This window comes from Microtus ochrogaster, chromosome 5 (assembly GCF_000317375.1).
Source record: "Microtus ochrogaster isolate Prairie Vole_2 chromosome 5, MicOch1.0, whole genome shotgun sequence".
NCBI classification, from domain to species: domain Eukaryota; kingdom Metazoa; phylum Chordata; class Mammalia; order Rodentia; family Cricetidae; genus Microtus; species Microtus ochrogaster.
Window position 1 is genome coordinate 65,216,509 of NC_022012.1, and position 7,962 is coordinate 65,224,470.

A 7,962-nucleotide genomic window follows, 5' to 3' on the forward strand; every position below is an offset into this window, starting at 1 on the left:
AATCACTTAACAAGTCTTTACTTCAGTTTACCCAGCTGTAAAGTGGGATAATGATAGTATATTCCTTCCAATGTCAGCATGAGAATGAAAGGAGTATGTATGGATAGGAAAAGGTCATTCTAGGCAGAGGAGACAGTACCAGAAAACTCAGAGGATGTGAGCAGATTCAAGAAAGATCAAGCCTGAGTTCCTTGCTCGTGCTCCCTCTCCTTCTGCTCCTGATTTGGACCTTGAGATTTCTGTCCGGTGCTCCAATGTGGGTCTCTGTCTCTGTCTCCTTTCATCGCCTGATGAAGGTTAATATTCAGGAGGATGCCTATATGTTTGTCTTTGGATTCACCTTCTTATTTAGCTTCTCTAGAAATGGGAGGCGGTGGCGTGGAGGAGGCAAAAATCCTTAATAAATAAATAAATTTAAAAAAAGAAAGATCAAGCCTCTGAGGTGACAGAGTCTGGGGTGCATTTGAAAAGGGCATTGGGAACAAGGTTTGTGGCTCCGAGGCTGGAGGATTTTGAAGATGTGGTGAAGCAAAAGAAAACAAAACCATGCTCCGTGCTCTTGACAGTGAGAAGTAACCAGAATTCTTCCAGGGAGAATAGAAAGGTTACGCACAAAGGTGGTAGGCGAGGAGAGGCAGAAAATCCAAGCAGGCAGTTAGAGAGGCAACCTGGGAGAAGTGATTTACCATCTGGATCAGGAAGGCAGCACTGGGCAATGCTAGCCCACTCAGTTCAAGCTTACTGCCACCCTGGAGCTTTCTCTTCCCTTGTTTAATATTCCAGGAATTCTTCAGGAGCCAGGTTGGGAAATGCTGGCTCCTCACTAGAGCTCCTTTTCAGGATGTTTTAATTTTGTCTCCTGACAGCCTTAGACGTCTTTAATTCTCTACCCCTGCAGCTCAGTAGGAAATCATAAACACAAACACGGGAACTTATAAACGCTCTAATGATGGACAGTTTAGCAGATCAATAAATGGGGGATAATATGTGGAAACCAAGGACGGGCCGGGGACAGGGCTGGCTTCTTCTCATCAGGCAGCCCTGTCATAGAACTTTCCGTGATTTTCTCTCCCCTCAGAGAGGCAGGAAGCTTCCTGGGTAAAAGCAGTACAATCAAATCTGTATTTGGAGACAAGTAAAATGCTGTCATTACACAATTCAGATTGGGGGAGGGCAAAACAGTGTATTTCACCCTGAAGATACAAAGAACAAATCCTTACAATGTGTGTAGTGGTTCTCAAGCGTGACCAAACAAATACGCAGAGTTACGTCTTTGAGGTAGCCTTGTTCAGCCATGCCCATAGCTCCATTTAAGATGAGAAAATTGGGTCCCAAGGAACACTAACAACGTATTAACAGTAAGGGGGGAAAGGGGCATGAGCTACAGTCACTGGAGATTAATGAATACTTGAGTGAGGGTGTGAGAAAGGACATAGAATAAGCCATTATACGAGAAGAGATAATGCATTTAGTTAAGCACAACATTGAGGGTGGGAAAGGGGTCCCCTTGTTAACCTGGACAGTGTTCCAAAGCAAATACCCTTCAAATGAGACTCTGTAGTAAAGAAAGAGTGAAATTTACTCAAGGTGACAACAAAATACACTGTTTGGGGAAGGTCAGCACCCTCTTCTGTGATCAGGACCGAGCCCTTCCATCATTATCGGATCTTGCCAGTGGCATTTGAAAAGAGCTGCCATTTCAACTGTAGAGTTTACTGAGCGAACTCAAAAAAGTGCTTTGAATTTTCTGGAGACTGTGACCTCCAGAATAAAAGGGGGAGTCTGTGTACCTAAGGAAGGAGTACAGAACATGTCTGCAGGGGGCTCCATGGTGGACTTCCGAAGATGCTGGTTGTTGAAGTCTGAAGACTTTCTAGCCTGGGACTGGTCCTTTGTGTCAGTTGACAAAGCACTCCCGCCAATCATTCAGAAGCAATGCTAGAATTTTAGCAGGCATGAAACAGACAAGAGATGCAGTCAGATGCCAAAGTCTTCCTAAACAATGGTCATGAAGACGGCGCAGACTCAGCTGTAACTAGGAAACAGACTTATGGGACATCCTTTCAGTCACTCTCGGGGGACAAGTGCAATGGTTCATCTTGACTGCCAACTTGACCAGTCTTGGCATTGTCCAGGAGGCAAATCTATGGGAGAGTTTCTAAATTATCTTAGTTGAGGTGGGAGGACCCAGCATAACCGGGAAACACCATAGCCTGGACTGGCATCCTGGATTGTACACAAAGGAGAAAGCAAGCTGAGCGCCAGCATGCATCTCTCAGCTGTCTACTGTGGATACGATGTGACCAGCTGCAAAACATTATTATTACTGCAGGACCTTCCCTTTCATGACGACTGCATCCTCAAACCATGAGCCAAAATAACCCTCTCATTGATGAAGCTGCTCTTCTCAGGCATTTTGCCACAGTAATAGGGAAAGAAACTATTTATACCTTGCTCACATCTGACTGGGTATGGACCCGGAAGGAATACATGATAATCTAAAATATAAGCTGCAGAATAAAGTCTTTAAGAGCAAAAGGCAGTGAATGACTACAAGGAAATAGTGTTTTCAAACACAGCAGGGTGACTGCTTGTATGAACTCCTAGTGGCTGTGACAGCAGTCACAAGACCTGCCTGCACAAACTCAAGACAGGCAAAATCTCAGCCTGGAGATAAGAGGTGGGTTTTATCCCATGCTTTTTCAGACCCAGGCCAGCTGGCCTTGGTGAGTTCCCAATAGAACATCCCCATTGTTTCAGTGTGTGGGTGTACCCCTCGCGGTCCTGAGTTCCTTGCTCGTGCTCTCTCTCCATCTGCTCCTGATTTGGACCTTGAGATTTCTGTCCGGTGCTCCAATGTGGGTCTCTGTCTCTGTCTCCTTTCATCGCCTGATGAAGGTTAATATTCAGGAGGATGCCTGTATGTTTTCCTTTGGGTTCACCTTCTTATTTAGCTTCTCTAGGATCACGAATTATAAGCTCAATGTCCTATATTTATGGCTAGAAACCAAATATGAGTGAGTACATCCCATGTTCCTCTTTTTGGGTCTGGCTTACCTCACTCAGGATAGTGTTTTCTATTTCCGTCCATTTGCATGCAAAATTCAAAAAGCGTGGGATAAAACCAGACTCACTGAACATAGCGGACAATGAGGACTACTGAGAACTCAAGAACAATGGCAATGGGTTTTTGATCCTACTGCATGTACTGGCTTTGTGGGAGCCTAGGCAGTTTGGATGCTCACCTTACTAGACCTGGATGGAGGTAGGTGGTCCTTGGACTTCCCACAGGTCAGGGAACCCTGATTGCTCTTTGGGCTGACGAGGGAGGGGGACTTCTTTGGGGGAGGGGGAGGGAAATAGGAGGTGGTGGCAGGGAGGAGGCAGAAATCTTAAATAAATAAATAAAAGGAAAAGAAAAGAAAAAATAAACATAAAGCAAAGAAAAACAGCCTACAAATCACAACCCCAGAGAACCTAGACAACAATGAGGACCCTAAGAGAGACATACATGGATCTAATCCACATGGGAAGTGGAAAAGGACAAGATCGCCTGAGTAAATTGGGAGCATGGGGACCATGGAGAGGGTTGAAGAGGAGAGGAGAGAGAGGGAGGGGAGCAGAGAAAAATGTAGAGCTCAATAAAATCAATTTTAAAAAAGAGATAAGAGGTGGGCACCAAGTACTGTGCCTAGCTGAGGATCTATAGTGTAACTGAGAGTTTCCAGGAAGGGAGAGCTGACTTTCTTTAAGGGCATGACCACTGATAAGATAAGACAACCATGCTCTCATGGATGTCCCCAAATCCAAGAGTATATGGAAGTACTTATGGAACTCAGTAGGTTAAATAAAAGTGAGAACACAAAGTTGGGCGGATGTGGAATAAGAGTAGATCTGGGAAAAGAGGGGGTGGGGGGATGAATATGAACAAAATACAGTGTATGATATCTCAAAGAATTAATACAAATATTTTTTAAAAATGAATAGAAGGCAGAAAAAGCAAGAAATGATAAGACGAGGTCAGGGTGCTGTGAGACAGGGCTTGGTTTTCCAGCCAGGGGTGGGAGGGGGCGATTTTTACTGATTTTGATTGGGAAAATTATTTCAGGAGCATAATGCTGACTATGAGCATGCTCCCTTAGCGCGTGGGCTCCATGTTTAGACATGCAGGGCTTAACTGCTCTGTCTTTTTTCTTGGAATGTTCAGTTTCCAGCATAGGAACCTTCTTTCATACCTCCAGTTCTTTTCTTGTCAAGGATGGTATCAAGGGCTTTTCTGAATCATTTGTGCCAAGATGAAAACTCCACCTCCCCCTGGTTTAGGATTCTGGTTGATCTGACCTGCCTTTGACCCTGGCAGAGACACAGCTGAGCACCTTTGCAATTAGTTGCAGTCTTATGCTGAAGAGGCCAGTGCAGCCAGTCTCATCTGCCCGCTGTACTCCTGTGTGAGCCTATTGCCTGTGTGTCCCAGCAGGTGACCTGGTGCTGACACCTGGTAAATCCTGACTGCCATCAATCTGTCTTTGGAATCTTCAAGCCAACCATCATAGGATATCACATTGGGGCTGACATGTTTGGGGCCAAGTCCCAGACAGGAGATGTGTGTCACCTCGGGATGACAGGATAATCAAAATGTATGATGGAAGGGGCCTAACCATCATCCCATCACTCACTAGCAAAGAGGCAAAAGCTGTCAGGGTACCCGAGTCAGGTGTGGGAGAGGCAATTCCTGACAGGTGATTAATGCCAAGAGCCAGTAATCAGGCAGGTTCTGCCAAGAGAAACGGGCATGTATAGATATGTTTTCTATAGCAGTATATACCTTCCCCCACTCCTGACCTCTGGTTTGACAATTATTATAGAAAACCCTCAGAAATGACTATCTTTCTTCCTGATTTCAAATACTTATGCTTTTGAAAGAATCCAGAGATTGTTTAGTGATCTAAATCTGGAATGTTCTCCGAAGCCCAGGTCTTCACAGTTGCCATACAGCATGATTTTGAAAAAGCAGGTAGGAACTTTAAAATATGGGGGCTGGTGGGATGTCTTAGTACATTTGGGTCATAACCTCAAAGGGGATTGTAGGATAGCAGCCTTATTCCCTTTCTCTTTGCTTCCTGGATGTGAGGTGAACAGTTTTCTCCGCTGTACGCACATGCCAGGAACTTACAGGAATATGAAAACAATCGGCCACTGCTTATGGATTGAACCTATCAAGCCCATGGGCCAAAGTGAACCTTTCTGCTTTTTAAGTTATCTCACATACTTTGTCATGGCAACAGGAAGCTGATAAATTCCCTATGTATTATGTGCACCCTACACTCACACTGGAGGTAAAAAGTATTTCTAGCCAAGCTTTGCAAACACATAATTTGGGAAAGGAATGAAATAATTTGCAGGTAGCTAGCCTTGGATTTCTGTGCTGCTTAGGGAAGTTCTCTCACCTGCTTTGCTGGTAGGAAGCCTCTGAGCAACCAGCCTCCCTTCTAGGAACTAGGAGGACAGAGAGATGCTTGGATGTTTGGGGAAAGCATTTCATCCTTCCCTGGTGCTGGTCCTAGTTCTGCATCAATCCTCATGAGTCCTGCCCCTCCCCATCTTCCCTCTAGATGAACAGTTTTCAACTTTACTTGCCTAGAAGTGGGCACCTTACTCTATCCAGAGATAACATTCCTTTCTCTGCTTTCTCTTCTTTTCAGGTTCCAGCTTCCCAGTGCACTAAGTGGTTAAAGTGTGTGGAGTAAGCTGTGATGAGATAAAGGTTTACTGGTTAACTAGCTTCGGTGACAGCTAATCTTGGTTGTCAATTTGACTGGAACTAGTTGGAGCCAACTAAGATGCAAGCCACTATACCCTCCTTTTGAGTAACTTTCTTGGTCATATTATTTGAAGTGGCAAGACACATCTTAAATATGGGTGGCACCTTCTGGTGGCAACTCAGATAAAAGGATAAGATAAAAGGAACATAGCCTTTTGCCTGCTTGCCTACATTCTCGCTGGCACTTTTATCTCTCCCGTTGCTCTAGCATTTCTTCCCTGATGCAGCTTTTTCAGGATTCCAATGTAGACTGAAGACCAGAAAATCCTCTGGAATATTCCAGGCCTTCAGTCCTGGGCTGTAACTACTGAGACATCCTGCCTTATGTGCTAAGCAAATATTAGATTCTCAGTATTCAAATGTAAGACTTCCAGGGTTGAAATACCCACTCAAAATAATAAATCACACCTATATGAAAGCAATCCATCATCTCTATATTTGTTTGTTTATCTATCTGTCCGTCCATCCATCCGTCTGTCTGTCTGTCTGTCTGTCTGTCTACCATCTCTATACTTCATTCTGCCAGTTCTGTTTTTGTACAGAACCCTGACTAATATAGCATCTTTATTCATACGAGTTTGAAGATAATAGGTCAAATGTCACATTCTTTGAGACCCTTTCAATTTTCCTAGCCATTTAAAATTTTTGCTTCCGGTGTAGGTACAAAGAACCTTATTTAAACCACAGATTTACTGTAATTTATAGTTTAGTGAGTTATTTGTGTCTCTCTCCACTGTCCAACATTGGATCCCACCCCGTTGTACCCATAGTGGATGTTCCCTAAGCACTGGGAAGAACATCAGCTCATAGCAGAGACTCAACACTTTTACATTTGAGTGTTCTTAGGAAAGGCAACTATCAAAAGGCAATATAATTCAGTTCAGGAAGCCTGATTGCCAACTGTTGCAAAGATCCTGTGTATGAGTGCTAAAAGCCTCCAGCCTGGAGCAGTTCAGAAGGTTGTCTTAGGTGGGATGCACTTTCCCATTCAAATATACTGCAACTGCAATTGGGGCCCCTCGGCACTAGCTCAGTTGGGTCTTATTCCTACGGTCTTCTTTACCACAGAGAGCTTTTCTTCCTCCGTGACTCTTTTCCGTGATGTAAAACACAGTCTACAGGTGCTCTCTCCTGCTGCCACCCACTCGTTCCAGTGGGAACTGCATTGCCCTCCCTCTTGCTCCTGGATACTTCTCTGGGGCCTCAGGGGAAGAGCTAGGAGGGCAGCAGGGATGCCATTGCTCCCCAAGACCAGCCAAGACAGTATAACTCTACTTCTCTGTGCCCCTGGAGACTGGCTGCAATTGTTACATCTTTCTTTTTCTCATTCACTATATCATAAAAGAGTTACCTACTTGAATATAACGTCTATTCCCTAAGAGACAGACTGGAGATCCTTTCTATAGTACTTCAGCATCTCTTATATTGCCTTCAGGGTGCTGAGGCTGGGGTTCACACATACTGCTCTACAAACATTTCTCTGGCCTTGGGAGCCTCTGTTCCGACTGCCTTTATTCCTCTGCTGCTCTCCTTTCAGTGGCAGGGTAGGTAGTGTCGCACTAACTTGTGCTTGGCAACAGCAATGTCCTGATGCCTATGTTGTCTGGATAATAGAGGCCCCTTATTCCTGATCACCAAGACTGTGCTACCGAGGGTTTTTCTGGATCCTCTTCTCTGTTGTCAACTCCTAGATTTCAAATCTACTTAGAGAGTCGGTTGAAAAGCCTGGTTTGATTTGTTTTCTCAACCAACCTATCAGAAATGGAATAGTTTATCTAATTCAGGACACAATGATGTCATACTAGAATCACATTTTTTAAAAAGATTATTTTTAATTGTGTATATGTGTATCCACATCATGTGAGAGTATGTGTACACTAGCCAGTGCAGGTTTCTGCAGAGCCCAGAAGAGGGTGTCACTAGGTCCCCTGGAGCTGGGGCTATAGGTAGTGGTGAACTGTTCAGCATGGATTCTGGAAACTTCACTTGGGTCATCTTGAAGAGAGCAGCCAGCACTCTTAGCCACTGAGCCATCTCTCCAGCCCCAAGGTTATTTTTAAAACTACTATAATTGAACAAATATGACAGGTCAGATGTTTTCAATACTTTTCAATGCATAAAATAAATGCACGCTTAAAATA